Source organism: Phascolarctos cinereus, unplaced genomic scaffold (genome assembly GCF_003287225.1).
Source record: "Phascolarctos cinereus isolate Bilbo 61053 unplaced genomic scaffold, phaCin_HiC Scaffold_2;HRSCAF=192, whole genome shotgun sequence".
NCBI lineage: Eukaryota > Metazoa > Chordata > Mammalia > Diprotodontia > Phascolarctidae > Phascolarctos > Phascolarctos cinereus.
This window is the reverse complement of record NW_027555625.1, coordinates 235,645,038-235,662,839: the sequence shown is the minus strand read 5'-3', so window position 1 is coordinate 235,662,839 and position 17,802 is coordinate 235,645,038.

Below are 17,802 nucleotides of genomic sequence, written 5' to 3'. Positions count from 1 at the left end.
CACTCTAGTTACACATCTGGTAACAACTCATGAAACAGGGGGTGGGGGGGGTTATACTCTGTGATATTTAAAAGAGTATCCACGCTGATAAAATCACATGTAAAAATTATTGAAATATCAAAGTAAAGCAATCATAGTCATATTTTAGAATAAGTTGCCACATTGGTGGGTCAAGATGGGAAATAAGGCTCCATCTTCCTCCCCACCCCTCAAATTTCTCTTATCAGATGTGGGTTTTAGCAGCTATCCTTCTTTAAGAGGGTGACACTGGTTGTAAAATAAATAGAATCAGCATGTTCTTAAGCAAATGATCTTTTCCCCTGAGTGAATAGACAGAGGTTATTTCAAGGCTATGTTTTATGTCTTGGTAACACCTTTTTTCAAAACAAGTTTATTGCAGACTAAAGCTTTCTGCAGAGAAGTCTTTTGTTCTCTCTCCTCTATAGATTTGTGGCACTTCAGCAGTTTTTTCTGCTTTGGCTCAGGATATTATTCACATGGGAATGATAATGTAATAGTGAGGCCACAGTATATGGACTGGCCCAATGGTAATGACCCAGTGGTAATGACAAGGAAGGAAATGAAGTCAGGAAGAAGAGTTGGACCTGACCAAATTACCCCAGATTTTTATGCTGGACACAGGATGATTTTAAAGGCACTCAGAGATCTATTTTCAAGATATCTCAAAGAGGTAAGGGTTATGCAAGCATAAAGTATCATCTTTAAATAAACATATACCTCCTCACTAAAAACACCCTCTCCAGTCCAAAGAAAGGGAATGTCATGGACAGTTGCTTTTATTTTTTTAAAGAGAGGTTACTAAAAAGATAACAGAAATGGCCAGTTGTCTTACTTGCTTTCTCATCCCTAGAAAATTTTAATGAAAATGATCTATGGATGTACTGCAGGCCTCCTTGATGAAAATAAGAGAGGGGAACAGACTTTGATAGGCAATTTTCTATAGCAAGGCACATCTTCATTATCACACAATTAATTGAAAAGTGTAGTAAATACATGCTCCTCGAACTTATTGATAAGCATTTTGTCCAGTGATGCCAAATGCAACTTTGAAAGCTCTCAAACAAGATTTTCATGTACACATCAAAATCATAGAAAATTCCATGACAGATGACACTGCAGAGGTAACTTCATTCAATGGTCAGCTGAGCACGCACAATAAAATGAGATATTAAACATATATATACATATATACACACACACACACACACACACACACACACACATATATGGTGTTCCTAAGTATTATGGCAAATATCCTGTGTAAGATCCAAATGAAGAGATGATTTTCTATAGATGGTCATGTTCTCCAGATACTCTTACTCACAGATGACATTGTACTAACTGAATTAAGCCCCAGAACACTATAAAATCACCACAGAGAAATCAACAGCAACATGAAAGATGTTTAACCATCCACACAAGACAAAATGGATGAAAAACACTTGTTCAGAATATGGCATAGAGCAGGATGAAAAACCCAATAAATCTATAAGCATTTATCAAACACCTACATAAATGGAGATTGAAAGATGTCATCCACACTGGGGAAGCACTATGCTAGGTACTTGGCTGCAAACAAAAGGAGATGGTCAAAGAGCTTACATTCTAAGAGAGGAGAAGAACATGTATAGGCAGTATTGTCTAAGGAAGGGAGTTTTGGTCTAGACAGTCTTAAGAGATTGTTATTGGTGCCCTATGGCATTAGATTGCAATTCCTTTTTCTGTAGCAATGGTAGGATTTACTCAATTATTGTTCCCAGAGCAAGAGCAAAAGATTCAAAGTATGATTTTGTAGAGGGAGGGATACATGTAGCAGTAGGGGAGATGGCAAGATATTGTCCTGCTGGAGGCTGGATGCAAGGTAAAACATGATCTGGCAGAAGCTAGATACTAATTAAGATACTTCAGGTCAAGGATGGTATCCCAAAACTGAATGGATTAATGCCCTCCATCCTCCAGGGGTGAGAGTATGAATGTGGGGGAGCAGCATATAATCTCCGGAGATCCAGAGTGTTGCTGTTCTGAGAGGAAAGAAAGGGAAATCATCAGGGAAGAAACCAAGATGTTCACAATGGGAAGGCCCTACTCTCTTGATGGATGGTTAGATGAAATGTGCCCATCAGATTACTCTATCAAGACGTGAATATTGGGCATTCAATGCAGATGGATAATGGGCTAGGTCTGATCATCAGCAATAGAAGATAGGGTCCTATTTGGCAAATAGTCCAGACATCTTAAGAAGGAAGCAAGGTATAATACAAAGAATAGAATCTGAGTGCCAAAATTCAAATCTTGGCACTGCTACTTAACTACCTGTGAGACCCTGGGAAAGTCATTTAATCTCTCTGGGCTTGAACTTCCTTTTCTGTGGGGTATTGTACTAGATGACTTCTAAAGTTCTTTCCAGCTCTAAATCTGCTATCCTGTGGTCTTATTACTGCTCATGGCCATTTCTTCAAAGTAGTACTTCTTTTAAGTACTCCAGATTTCTTTAACATCACTATTTTAAAGTTTTAAAAATCTTTTTAAAAATTATGGACTTGAAAACATCAACAAACATGAATACCTCCATATTAAAAGAAAAGAAAAAGAGGATTGTATAGGAAATTATGAACCTCTATTCCATACCCCTTGTTTTTTTTTTAAGTACGGATTAAATTTAAGATGGCAATATCATCTTTGCCCTGCTTGTCTTTGTTCCTTTCCGAACTTCCTCCTGCTCTTATCTGTACATTTAAAAAATGTTTCATTGATAATCTTTTTTTCTTCTCTTTTTTGGCATTACTATCACTCTCTCATTCCTTCCTACACTGCCCCTTCCCACACTCTTTTATATGTAAAAAGATATATATAATCCAACAAAACTAATTCACAGATTGGTCATATCTGAAAATATATCTCATCCTGCAACTTTAGGTGGACTTTAATCCACTAATGCTTTGCCAGGAAATGAATTCATCGTTAGTATTTTGGAGCCTTTAGTTAGTCATTGCATTAATCAGAGTTTTTGTTTCTGTTTTGTTTTTGGTTTTTTTGGCTAGGCAGTGGGGTCAGGTGACTTGTCCAGGGTCACACAGCTAGTGTTATGTGTCTGAGGTCGGATTTGAACTCAGGTCCTCCTGAATCCAGGGCCGGTGCTCTATTCACTGCTTCACCTAGCTGCCCCTAATCAGAGTTTTTAATGTTTGTCAACAGCGTTTTCCTTTACAATACTATAGTCAGTGTATAAATTGTTCTTTTGGTTCTCACTTCACTCTGTATCAGTTTATACAAGTCTTCTCATGTTTTTTTGAAACTATCCCTTTTAACATTTCTTACTAAGCAATAAAAATTCGATAGTAATATGCCATCATTTATTCAGTCATTCCTCCGACTGATGGACATCCTCTTAGTTTCCAGTTCTTTGCAACAATGAAAAGGGATACTAGAAGTATTTTTGCAAATAAATGTTCTTTCACTGCCTCTGGGTTTAATGCCAATATTTTCTTGGTGATGCCAAAGTACTATGAATCATGAAATACCATAATCTCATAAGGATAAAAATTGTCAGTAACCCAAAGAGCAACGGGAAGACATATAGTGAGCTTCATCAGACTGCAGAATGTTACTAATGATAATTGCAGAAGAAAAGTGGTGTAAAAGCCATTATTAAGGATATTTATGACTGGAAATAGAGATGGCCAATCATACAGTGATAATAAGAGATATGGTGGACAACCTAAATGATACATTGGTACCCTGTAGTAATTAAAATAACCAGAAGAGGAGAATCAGAAGGGGAAAAAAGGCTTTTTTGTTCATTGGAAAACATGGATAATAACTCATATTTATGACATGAATGAATTGTGGAATCACAGTTGAAAGGGATCTCAGAGGTCATCTTACCCAATTCCTATTTAAGTTATGAATCCTGTTTGCAAAATCCCTGACCAATGGTAATTCAGACTTTACTTGAAGACCTACAGTGATGGGAACCCCCTACCTGTGAAGGTAGATCATTGCATTTTGGGATGCTTTCCTGAGTTTGGACTAAAATTGGCTTTCCTGTAACTTCTCTTCGTTGGCCATAGTTCTGTGTTCCAGAGCTGAGCACAGCAAGTCTAACTTCTTTGTATATGATCACTCTTCAGATCCTCAAAGCCTGCTGCAATGCCCTTCGGTTTTCTCTTCTTCAGGCTGAAGAAGGCATGGAGAGCTTATAACTTACATTGGTAGAGACAGAGTACCCACGCTCTTGAAATCATGGATTCACCAAAACATCAAAGGTACATTGGGAGAAACAAACAAACAAACAAAGCTATGGAGAGATCACAAAGACTTTGAAAGAAGAGAGTTTTAATCACAGAGACTTTTGATAATGATCAATAATCAAGCACTTAGGAAGAAAGCCACTTTTGCCATAGAACATCTATGTTTTCTTGTCTTTTTCCCTCATGGTATCAAAGATGTTTCTTAGAAAAATTAGCATTTGATTTACTCACTGTTTAATTCCTAAAATTTTATTTTAATTAAGCATCTCGATTTACAGCACAGTTAGGGTTATTTTAGCAACATCATCCCAAGGGTCTGTCCATTTCTTCTTCTTCTTCTTTTTTTTTTTCAGTGAGGCAACTGGGGTTAAGTGACTTGTCCAGAGTCATACAGCTAGGAAGTATTATGTGTCTGAGGCTGGATTTGAACTCAGGTCCTCCTGACTCCAGGGCCAGTGCTCTATCCACTGCGCCACTTAGCTATCCCTGTCCGTTTCTAATTGACATATTTTACGCAAAATATTGCTTTGGGAATTCAAACAGGGGATGCAACACAAGAAGGGACTATTGTACTATTTCTGAGTTCATGTCAGGAGTCAAAGCATCTCATATTCAATTGAATAATCTGAATGTCAATTTGATTGTACACTTAAGATCAGAGAGAAGTATTTTGTGAAATTGAATGTGTGAATTAGGGAGGAAATATCCAACAATAATTGGAGATGAAAACATATCTGTGGTAGACTGATTAATAAAAATGCCAATAACTGTTTTTGGAGTCATAAGACCTGAGATGTGATTTGAGCTCTGGAACTGACTCATTGTGTGATCCTGGGTATACGAGGCAGGTTTGAAATTTCAAGGGACATATACCATAAGATAATTACAAGGTTTACTGATAACATAAATCTGTGGGGAGATAGTAGTAAATAATAATAACAGCTAGCATTTATACAATGCTTTAAAATTATTCTCTCATTTTATCCTCACAATAACTTTGGGAGATAGGTGCCCTTATTATCCCCATTTTAAGATCAAGAAGTAGGCAAACAGAGGTCAAGTGACTTGCCCAGGGTCACATAGCTAGTATGTTTAAGGCTCAATTTGAATTCAAGTCTTTCTGACTCTAGATCTAGAGCTCCATCCATTGAACCACCTAGCTGCCTACATAAGGAACAAATGAAACGTAAGAGATAGAAGGAGATTTGTGCACTTGGTACGCAGTCTGTTCTTATTTTTTTTTTCTAAGCAATGGGGCTGCATACATCAATATTCCTGGAAGGTCAGCCTTCCAGGCTGGATATCCAGAAAATATCCAGAAAATATCCATTTCAATCACTAGATAGCCCACAGCGTCTAGAGGCCATGTGGTTTTGTTCTAAAGCGACAAAAAGAGGTGGTGGTGCCTTTTACAAATGTACCAGTCTAGGATAAACAAATAAGACTAAACAAAAGAGTTGACAGAATTGCTTTGATATCAAGAGTAGCTCTCAAGTCATTCTTCAGTTACTTAGTTGAACTGGTCTGCATCACAGGACAAGTTATTTAATCAGATAATCCATCTACTATATGTCAGGCACTGTGCTAAACACAGGGGATACAAAAGGAGTGGGAAAAAAAAACCACTCCCTGCCCTCAAGGAATTTACAATCTAGTGGAGGAAACCCTATGCCAACAAATACAAAACAAGCTACGTACAGGATAAACAAGAAATAATTAACAGAGGAAAGGCTTCCTGTAAAAGATGGGATTTTGGGGTGGGATTTAAGGTCCCAATCTAGCCTCATTGTACCTCAATATCTTCATCTGTAAAGGAGGTATAATAATACTTGCTTTAATTCACGAGACTATTGAGCTACAGTCTATAGAAACGAACTGCTTTGTTGGACTGCTGATCTCTAATGTGGGTGCCCCCTCTAAAGATGCAGAACATGATTAATCCGGGTGTTTTTATCTTGGCAGCTGTTGTCCACGTCCTCCTGTAAATCTCCATAGGGAGCCTGTTCAAAGTGCTAGAGGGCTTTCTCTGGTTGGCATGACATTGTGTGGATACCAATGTAACATATGAATTGTTCATTGGCTATCTCTCATTCTCACCACAAGTCATCTACTATCACCAGAAAATTATTGTTAAAGATAAGGGTCTTTTTTTTATAAGGAGAAACATGGAATTATCAAAAGTACTATGTAATTTTCCAGAGGCAATTGGACCCATATTCCTCCTTCCTCTGTGACCCAGTTCATTATCCATGAGCAGTATCTGACCAAGATATTTAAATGGATAAACCAACCCTATAGGTTGTTGAGAAAATAGACGGACAATAAACATTCTTTGTCTCCTGGGTTTTTTCCTATGTGGATAGTTAGGTTGAACTCTTGAAAGATTATGGGTCTCATTTAGAAAACTTTGCAATATTCTGAGGCTTGATGCAGTCAACTCATCTGAAGTACTTCACCATCAATAGGTAATCCCTTTTCCATTTGGGTCCTGTGTGAGAGTAATAAACACCTCTGATGAGCGCCTTTGTCTTTTTGTTTCGTACCTTGCTTGCTATTTATAATAAGAGAGGTACGACTATTGCTCCATTTTTTTTTTGAGGAATCTTGTATACTTTTGGGACTTGCATAAGAAACTATTTTTGGGAAAAAAGCCTTTAAGGTGATGTTTCAATCTGCTGAATGAAGTGCTTTTGTGTAGTTAAGAAATAACTACAGTGGTATATTATATTTTCTATACTTTTCAGTCAATTGTGTGGCTATAAAGATGTAAGTCTGCTTTAGAATATTGCTTGCAAAAAGCTGCCTATTTTCTTCTCACACCTTCATTAAGGACCCCTTGATGTACGTGAAGATTATTCTCATAAAATTCTTATAAAAATGGGAACATAATCATATGGGTCAATAGTTATTAATATTTTCCCAATTGCCTTTTTGATAAAAATAAGGTCTGTGATTTCCCCTCAAGCCTTTGGTGTCTTCCCCTTGAGAAGTGAATCCTTGATGGATTTAGAATTGTGTGAGCTATAGCACAGATCTCCTTTTTTTTTTAAACATAGTGCAGTTGTTATTCCCCATCTTAGGACCATTTCTATTTCATCATGTTAGTACTTTAGGGATTATGATGCTAGAATCCAAGAATCGTAGCTGTACTGTATTAAGAATAAAAGAGTTTGCTATACAAATCTTTACAGATCTTTTCCATTTTTTGTTTGTTTGTTGTTCTCTTTCCGTTTTTATTCTCAAATGTCCCCAGGATAACTTTTCTTAGTCAAATTTCTTGAGCTATTGTTATTATTTTCCAAATTGAGTTTTACTCAAGAAATGATTGGGTATAAAAGCCATGCAATTCCTCCCACTCATTTTGAAACATGGAGGTCTTGAGAAGGACCTTAAACCTGTCCCTGTAATAATAATAGCCTACATTTACATACTTTCCACATATATTATCTCATTTAATTCTTACAACAATCTTGTGAAATAAGGAAAATCATAGACTCTCAGAGTTGGAAGGGACCTGTAAGGCCATCTAATCCACCCCCCTGCTCAATACATGACTATCCTCTACAACATTTCTGACAAGTAGTTGTTCACTTGTCTAATAAGATAATATGTGTAAAGCACTTTATAAATGTAAGGTCTACATTTATAATGTAAGGGATCATTAAACCATTATTTTATTATTATACAGCTTTCACCAAGTTACTTGTCTCCACTATATATCTTATTCTTTGCCTATAAAACAGGGAGACAGAGATGTTGTGATTATCAAAGGGAAGGATATAGAAATATTTCTGGGGTAGTTATCAGTGTAGTTCCCTCTCTTTATCTGGAATAGACCATTCATTCACTCAGTGGGGTAGTTTTAGGCACCATGCAGATTGTCCCTTGAATTCTGGGACTTTTTCTTTTCCATCTAAGCTATTTTATCTATATGCTTTGCTCCGCATATGTGAATTGAGGATCAAGGCAATTTTTCCTTCCACGCTTAGATTTTATCAAACAATTAATTGAGAAGCATTTATGAAGCCCAGACTACCAGACACCCACCGTGCTAAGTGCTGAACATAAAACAAAAGCTCCTAACGTCTCTGCCCTCAGGGAGCTCACATTCCAATGGGGAAGATAAAATATAAATAAGGAGGTGATTACAAGGTAGATACAGACTAGATGAAAGGTAATCTCAGAGGGAAAGGCACTAGCCATTCTGGGACCAGGAAAGTTCTATAAAAGGTTAAGATTTTAGCTGTGTCTGTAAGGACACTGAAGGAACTAAGAGGCCAAGGTGAGCAGGGAGAGCATTTCAGGCATGGGGGATAGCCAGTGCAAAGTCATGGAGATGGCAGATGGGGCTTCATGTGTGAAAATCACGTAGGCCCATGCAGCTAGATCAGAGGCCAGGGAGGGGAATAAAGCAGAAGCAGCTTAGAAAATCGTAAGCCATTGGTACCAGCTGATCCAGGCTATTCACCTTTCAGAAAGCTACATTTTTGGAGGAGTCAATGAGATTTTAATGGACAAGGTGTCAGTCTTTTTGGCCTTGAAACTATTCTACAAGATCATTGTTGGGACCTTGGGCTGTTGACCTGTAGCTCTCATCTTACAAATTGTTTGGTTTTCTCCCACTTAGCAGTGGGTGCTAAATGGATGGGTCAGGGATTAAAAGAACCAGGGGAAGAATTTTGTATTAGATGCCACTAAGGTTTTGTCCACAAGATACAAATAAATGGCTACCTACTGAAGTAATTAAGAAAGAAAGACTGAAGGGGGAGCCTGACATAATGGACCAGATGCTGAATTTGGAGTCAGGATGACCTGACTTCACATTCTACCTCAGACATTTACTAGTTGTGTGATTCTGTGCAAATCATTTAACCTCTGTTTGCCTCAGTTTCTTTATCTGAGAAGTGGGAAAACACTATTTGTAGTAGCTACCTCTCAGAGTTGTAGTGAGCCCAAATGAAATGATGTATGTAAAAACCACTTTGTAAAATTTAAAGCTCTCTATAGGTGTCAGCTATTCATAACTATTATTATGATTATAATCAAATACAAAATCAAATGAGATAATATCTTCGATATTTTTCAGTGCTTTACAAACCTTAATATGCCACACAAATGCTAATGATTGTTGCTATTATTTTTGTTACTGCTATTATTATTAAAGACATAGTAGGTGGTGAGCTTCATGAGAATAAGGATTGTGTCTTATCTAATTCTTGTATCTTCAGTGCCTTTCCACATAGTAGGCACTTAAGTTTTTGTAGACTGCATGCATGCATACTTAAAACACTTAAGGTACATTTTAATCACTAAGAAAAAAAGATAATTGGGGTATTACTTACATCAAAATTCAAAACCCCTTTTAAAAAATTGCCCTTCCTGCTTTCTCTTCATAATGTAAGAAAATATTACATGGGGATAGCTGTATTGAAGGAGCACTGGTCTGGGTGGGTGGGTGGTCAGGAACTGTGGATACTATTTCCCACTAGTAACTACCTAGAGGTGTGATTCAGGGCATTCTGCTTCACATCACTGTATACCATTTACCCTCTCTGGACCTCAGTTCTCTCATTTGCGTATTGGAGCATTTGGACTATGATCTTTAAGGTACCTTTCAACCTTCTATGACTCCATGTGATCTAAAATTCTCATGAGCACATCATGCATTGGAACAGACCCATACAATGGCTGCAGATGAACCGTTCCTGATCCCTTTCTTTTACTATCACATTTCTAAGAAAGGACTCATCTTTTGCCATTTTCCCTTCTCGTTAATTTTTTCTTCCCTAAAAAGAACAAGATATCCAAACTTTAACATTCGTTAGGTTATGTCCTAAAAGACTGCAAATGGGCCCAATAGAAATGATACATAAAGGAGTATTATAAAAGAATCATTTAGATCTGGCCAGCCAACATATGGAGTATTTCCTCAATTTCTTTCATGGGCTGGTACAAAGACAAAAACTTTGATTTTACTTCCCTGTGGAGTCCTGAGTAAATGTCTAGATAGTCATCTTTTCAGAGACACTTTCGCCATGGAAGGGGGGGAGGAGCAGGTATAGGAATTAATCAGAAGAGATAATGTTCTTATTCTGGAGTTAAGTTTTTTGCTCATCAAATTTTTCAGTTGGAGTTGGCCTTTCAATGGGTGTGGGTGTTTTGAAACTGATTCTGAATCCTGGAGGAGGCAGCTGTGTAGCAATACCATAGGAATGAGTGTGCCTCTGAATTCATTAGTAGTTGTAAGAGCAGGCTGGGGCATTTAATTATACAGAATTAACTGTCCTATATTTCCTTCCTGACCACCCAACACTTCTGCACTACATATTCTCATCATTTTGTGATTTTGATTCTGTACCTAGCATGGTCGTAGTAGACACTCAATATTGAAGACCTCATAGAATCATGGGATTTTAGAACTGGAAGGGACCTTAGACTATAAAACAGAATTATAGAGCCAGAAGGGATTATAGGACATAGAGCATAGAATATCAGAGCTGGAAAGGATCTTAGAACAAACAATATCAGAACTGGAAGGAACCTTAGAATATTGGATGTCAGGTATAGAGAGACCTTTGAAATCAACTTTTCCAGCTTTCTCACTTTATAGATAAAGAAACTGAGATTCAGAAAAGCTAATTGGTTTGTCTGAAGTCACAGAATCACAAAATCAGATAATGTGAAAGTTGAAAGGAACATCAGAAGCTATCGATATCTGTAGGTCACAGAGCTAGCTAGTGATAGAACCAGACACAAGGTGATACAGTGGAAAGAGTCTTTATTTGAAGGTATGGATTCAATTCCTTGGTAATGTCACTTACTACTTATGAGGCAGTTAGGTAGAATGGTGGATAGAGCTATGGACCTGGATTCAGGAAAACCTGAGTTCACATCCAGCTTCAGACACTTACCAGGTATGTGACCCTAGGAAAGCCACTTAATCTGTCTGCCTCAGTTTCCTCAACTGTAAAATGGGATAATAATAGCACCTACCCTCCCCCTGCCCCCACCATGTTGTTGTGAGGATCAAATGAGATAATATTTGTAATGGATTTAGCATAGTATCTAGTACATAGTAGTTGCTATCTAAATGCTTATTATTATTATTATTATTATTATTATTATTATTATTATTATTATTATTAGAGTCATCTCAGGCAAGTTACTTAATTTCTTTGGGTCTTAATTTCCTCAACTGTAAAATGTGGGGGCAAGACTTCATGCTAAATTTCTTTCCAGATGTAAATATATGATCCTTTGACCAGAAATAATCTCCAGATTCCTATTCTTCCCATGATACCATATTGTTTTCAGTTAGAAAACATTATAGGGATATGAGTTTCTTTTGATATTCACAACTCAATTGATCACTTGTTTCAGCAGGATGCATATAGTATAGGGATTACAGAATATTTGAATATTCCAGAAAAGTTCAATAGAAATAAACTATTTTAGGTGACCTTCTACAAATTGGTGATCATGACACTCTATCCTATATCTGGAAGAGAACAATTTGTATAAACTAGAGCGTGTCCCATACACATAATTGTACAGAAATGACTTTATTGCATCAAAATTTTATGGCTTTTTTATTATCTGAAATTCATGAAATTGCTATTGTTATTACTGGAGACCCAGAGAAACAATAAAAATAATTAGATTTGTCCCTGGTTTTCATCACTAGTCAAAAGCTTGTTCTGGAAACTAATCTGTAACTCATCCTATCCTAGAGATAAGGTGGCTAGGTGGCACAGTGGATAGAACACTGGACTTGGAATAAGATTCATCTTTCTGAGTTCAAATCTGGCCTCAGTGTGTGTGACCCTGGGCAAGCCACTTTGCCTCAGTTTCCTCATCTGTAATGTGAGCTGGAAAAGGAAATGACAAACCACTCCAATATCTTTACCAAAATGGCCTCATAAAGAGTCAGACACAATTCAACAACAACAACAAACAACAACAACCCTAGAGAAAGAGTAAATTATAGAAAGGCAGTGTGATATAGTGGAGAGAGGGCTCACCTTAGGGTCAGGAAGACGTTAGTTCAAGTCCTTCTTCTGACACATATTCATATGACCCTAGGCAAATCGCTTAACCTCTCAGTGTTCTACCAATTCTCTAAGGCCATAAGTTGTAGCGAAGATGCAAACTACATTGGGAAAAGGAGCTTCTCCATATGGGAAATCTCTATATCAATGGAATTATAGGTTTTGTCCCTATTCCTATCCTAGAGATGGTCTCTTCTCATCCCAGAGCAGCCAATTAAGGGAAGAAGGTAACAGAATGTGACTTTTTTTGGAGAATGGAAAAGAAAACTGGTCTGAATTTGTGAAAAGTCTGAATTACAGGATATTTGAAAAGAAATGTGAGCCTATTACTCTCAGGGTTCAAATAGTAACACAAACTAATAACTAACAAAAGGTAGCCAAGTAAAGAATCAGCCAATACTGTAGTACTTTAATGACTAGCTAGGAATCATTTTTATAATTGGCTATTCTTTTCATGAAAATGGATGTTGTGAGGTTTGAAAGGGCTTGAAAGTAGCTTGTAGAAAACAAGCTACCCATTACTTCCACCATCTTCTTTATACTATTAATTTTCTTAGTAAACTTTTCCCCCATACTCATTGTAACCATAAACTTTAGTTCAGAGCAAAATGATCATAAATTTCCAATTGCAGTCTGAATCAAAGTAGTTCATTATATTGAAGAAAAGAGAGAATGGTTTATATTATGTCAAATTGGCTGGGAGTAACGAAGGGAAGGAAAGAAGGAAAAGTAAGAAGAAAGGAAAGCAGGCTAAGAAGGAAGAAAGGGAAGAGAAGGAAGAAAGAAAGGGAAGCAAAGAAGGAAGGGTAAACAGGAAGGAAAGAAGGGTAAGGAGAAAGGAAGAAAGGAAAAGAAGGAAGTAAAGGAAGTGGGGGAGGGAGAGTAGAAGGAAGGAAAGAATTTTTATTTATGCATTTATTTTATTTATGCATTTATTAAGCATCTACTATGTTCCATGTATTGTGCTAAATGTTTTACAAATATTATCTCTTTTGATCCTCATAACAATCTTGGGACATAGGCACTATTATTATTCTCATTTTATAGTTGAGGAAACTGAGGCAAACAGAGGATATGACTTCCCTATGGTTAACACAGCTAGCAAGTGTCTGAGGTCACATCTGAACTCAGATCTTCCTGACTCCAGGTCTGGTACTCTATCCACTGTGCCACCTGGCTGAATAGATGCATGCTGGACAATAGACTTCTTTCAGTCATGCCCAATTCTATGCTATCATGCTCTACTTTCCTTTGCAAAGTTAATCAAAATGGCCATTGTGCCTTTTATTGCCTTACACTTCTCCCATAAGCAGGCAGTAGGATAAAGGTGGTAGGGTACTTTTGTGTTTTTCTCAGATGCTGGGCTGAAGAAAAGTTGCTCCCAGATGAGAAAAGGAAAATGGCTGAATTGTCATTGTCCCAGTGTCCATATTGGTTCATGAGTAGAGAGTGTATCTCCCCTGCTGTTGAGGAAGGCTACTTGGAGTTCAGAGATCTGAGTTCAAGTCAGAGGCATTAGCAGAGAACTGTATGATACTGTATTTGGATGGGATGTCTGGGGTTTTCTAGTTCAAAGTAGAATCATAGGATCATAGATTCAAATTAGGGAGGGGCCTTAGGGGCCACTTGGTCCCAACCCTTTCATTTAGGAGGCAGTGTGCTTAGAAGCTTTGGAATAAAAAACCTGGGTTCTAATTCTGCATCTGACACACCTACTACCTGTTTGACCTTAGGCAAGATAAGGTCCTCAAGAGCTTAACTTTCCTGGGCCTCAGTTTCCTCATCTATAAAATGAGGGAGTTGGACTAGATGACCTTTGAGGTCCCTTTCAATTCCTAAAGCTATGATTCTATGGTCCTATAGATGAGGATGACCTTTAACACCCCCCAGGTCTTATAGGAGGTAAGTGGTGGAGCAGGAATTTGAATCCAGGTATTCTGATTCCAGATAGAGTATATTTTTCCCATGTATCACCTCAAAAAGTTATTGTAAAGGATGTAATTAGAAACCTTAAAGCACTATAGAAATAGGAATTACTTATTGTTGTTATGAGAAGTAGCATGGGGTATTGGATGGAAGATTGTCCTTGGTCTCAGGTAGACCTGGTTTTAAGGTCTGCCATTGACATGGATAGGTTGAATGACCCTGAAGAAGTCATTTAACCTCTTAATGCTGAAAATAACTTCTTAAGAGTATAAATTTCAGACAAGTTGCCAATCTGTATCAGGGGAGTTTCCATGTAGTGAGTTGCCTATGTCAATGAAATCATAGATACTGATCAAATATGTATATATATATATGTGTGTGTGTGTGTGTGTGTGTGTGTGTATACATATATATATATATATATATATATATATACATACATACTTATATACTTACAGATACATGTATATGGACATATCTTTATATAATTTTGATCTAATTTAATCTGGGACTATGAGGTTGAAACTCAAACAAAAGTTTAGATCTAATCTACCAGCTTGCTCTGAAAAGACAGGACTATCTTGAAGCACGTTTGAATGTTCAGTGTTCCAGGAACCATAGCCTATGGTATATACCAGCAAAGAATGAACTGTCTAAGTTATGATACTATTGAAGTCTTCACTTGAATCAGAATAACCTTGCATATATTTGGTGGGTGAGCAAGTTGTATGAAAATTTAAGCTACCTCTAATTGTAGCACTTCATAAATGAAAATTGTTTGATCACAGATTCATAGAAACCACGTGATGGGAAGTGCCATCTAGATCAATTATACAGAACGGTACCCTTTACAATATATATACCACAAGTAATTTTTGGAAGAGCAGCTTACCAATATTCTTCCTAGAATATGGTTCCTGGAACTGAAAATTTGAAGTTTAGTCTGAACAGGGTATAGAAGAGCACGATTGTGACTTCTCTATTCCAGATGCCTTGCCCCTCTGAATGCAACCTGAAGTCATATTCATTTTCTTGTCGCCCTAGGGAGGAAGCATGAAGTAGTACATAGAGTACTAAACCTGGAGTCAGCTGGACTTGGGTTTGGATTTCACCTCAGCCACTTTATTAAATGAGGGGCCCTGGGCAAGTCACAGCCTGGACCTCGTCTAGAAAAGGGGAATAATACGAACATCTACTTCACAGCATTGTTGTGAGGCTCAAAAGACATCATGCCCATAGAGTACTTGGCCAACTATAAAGTACTTTGCAACCTTTAGAGTACTGTGTAAATATTATCTATTCTACTTTATTGTTGACTCATATAGAGCTTGCAGTCCACTCAAACCTTAAGATCTTTTCCAGATAAGTTATTATCTTCCCATGCTTCCTTCAGCTTGCATTTGTGAAGCCTAAATTTTTTTTTCTAACCCAAGACTAAGAATTTTCATGTTTCCATACTAAATATCATTCCATTTGGCCATATGGCTTAGCTTGGGAAGATCTCTTTCAGTCTTGACTTTGCCAACAGATGCATTCACTTTCTCTCTTAGTTGTTTGCTGTCTGAAAATAGATAAATATACCATATATGCCTTTATCCAAGTCATGGATAAATATGTTAACACAGATTCCTGGTGCCTCTTCCACTATAGACTGCCTTCCAGGTAGCCATGAAAACACTCTGTGGATTCAACCACACAATGAATTCTAAATTCACCTAATTGTATATTGCATAGCCCACATCTCTTCATTTTTTCCCCAAAATAAGAGCTTGAGAGATTTTGTCAAACACTTGGCTTGAATCTAGATAAACTAGATATATAGCATCATTCTGTCTGACTAGTCTAGGACATATCCAGAAAGCCAAAGAAATTACCCTGGTATTATCTGCTTTTGGTGAAGCTACATTGGTTCTTTGTGATCACCACTATTCTAAATGTTCACTTATCATCTATCTAATAATGTGTCCTACAATTTTGCCATGAATCAAAGTCAAGCTCACTAATTTATAGATTGCAGATTCCTTTCTCTCTCTCTCTCTCTCTCTAAATCAGACACCGTTTCTCTCTAACCTTGTGACATCTCTCCAATTCTCCATGACATTTCAAACACCACTGGCAATGACTCAGTAATCTCACCTGCCAGTTTCCTCAGTACCATGGAATGTAATTTGTCTGGGACTTACTTGTACTCACCAAAGTTGGATCTGCTTTAACCTTCTATCCACCTGCTCATCTTAGGCATCAATTCCCAATTAGCAGTTTTGCTGTTGTTGTGACCTTTTAAGTCTTTTTGGTAGACAAAACAGAAGCAAAATAAGAGTTAAGCAGCTCAGCCCTATCATCTATTACTACTCCATCTCTATCACCTTTTTTCATTGTTCCATCCAACCTGAGCAGTGGTTCCTATCTCTCCCTTGATTCTTCCTTTTTCTACAATATAACTTTCCTACCACTCCTGCCTTTTTGTTATTTTTTTTTCCCCTTTCCTTGCCAGGCTCAGTTTATTTTGAGCTTTAGCATTCACGATGCATACCATGCTTTTTTATTCATCCTCTGTTACCTATTCTTACTTCCATCTTCTGTTCATATCTTTTAAAAATCTAATTTGATTGTCTCCACAGACAATTCCACTTTTCTCCTCACTGGAATTGTTTCTTTGTGCCTTCAGATTTCATTATTGAAAGATTTCTTCTTGGTTGATTTCCTCTATAGAATTATAGTACATGGAATCCTGGGATCCTACCTAACCTTTTTTGAACTCTTTTAAATGTGACCTCCCCCAAAAAAAACAAAAACAAAAACAAAAAATGGAGTATATAACGAAATGGGAAATAATCTTTACCAGAACTGGTACAACCTGATAAGCACACACACACACACACACACACACACACACACAAAGAGTAGATGTACTGTTGCATTATTATTCTCTCTATATCACAGTGTCACATGATTATAATAACTCATATTGCTACAGTGCCTTAAGATTTACAAAACCCTTTCCTCATCTCAAACCAGTGAGGTACACAGTAAAAGTATTATCCCCATTTTACAATGAGGAAAGGAAGACTCAGAGTACTAGAGTTGTATGTAGCTGGTTATGGTCTGAGCTAACACTAGAACTCAGGTCTTTTGATTCCAGGGTCCTTTTAGCGATCTCAACTACTCCTCATTTTCTAAATAACATGTAGTTCCCCATTTACACATACCACTTGATATCTCACTTTTGTGTTTCCACCAGTAAAATATAGTAGCAGTTCAAAAAAACTGGACAATGGTTGTGAAATGGCAATCCATGAGGGCATTCGTATTTATTATATTCCTTGGGGCCCAAGTCAGATCTTTAAATGTGATAAATGTAGTTAAATATTTCAAAACACTCATGTAATGTGAACCAGTAATAACAAAGGAGTATGAAAGGGTCGGGATATGGGAGAAGGAAGATTACAAATTTACAGTGTATAGTACTCCAGAATGGTCAGCGTATTCATTAACCTACTGGTTGGTCACAATTTCTGTAGGAGATCTTTTACAGAAAATATATCTAAGTATAAATG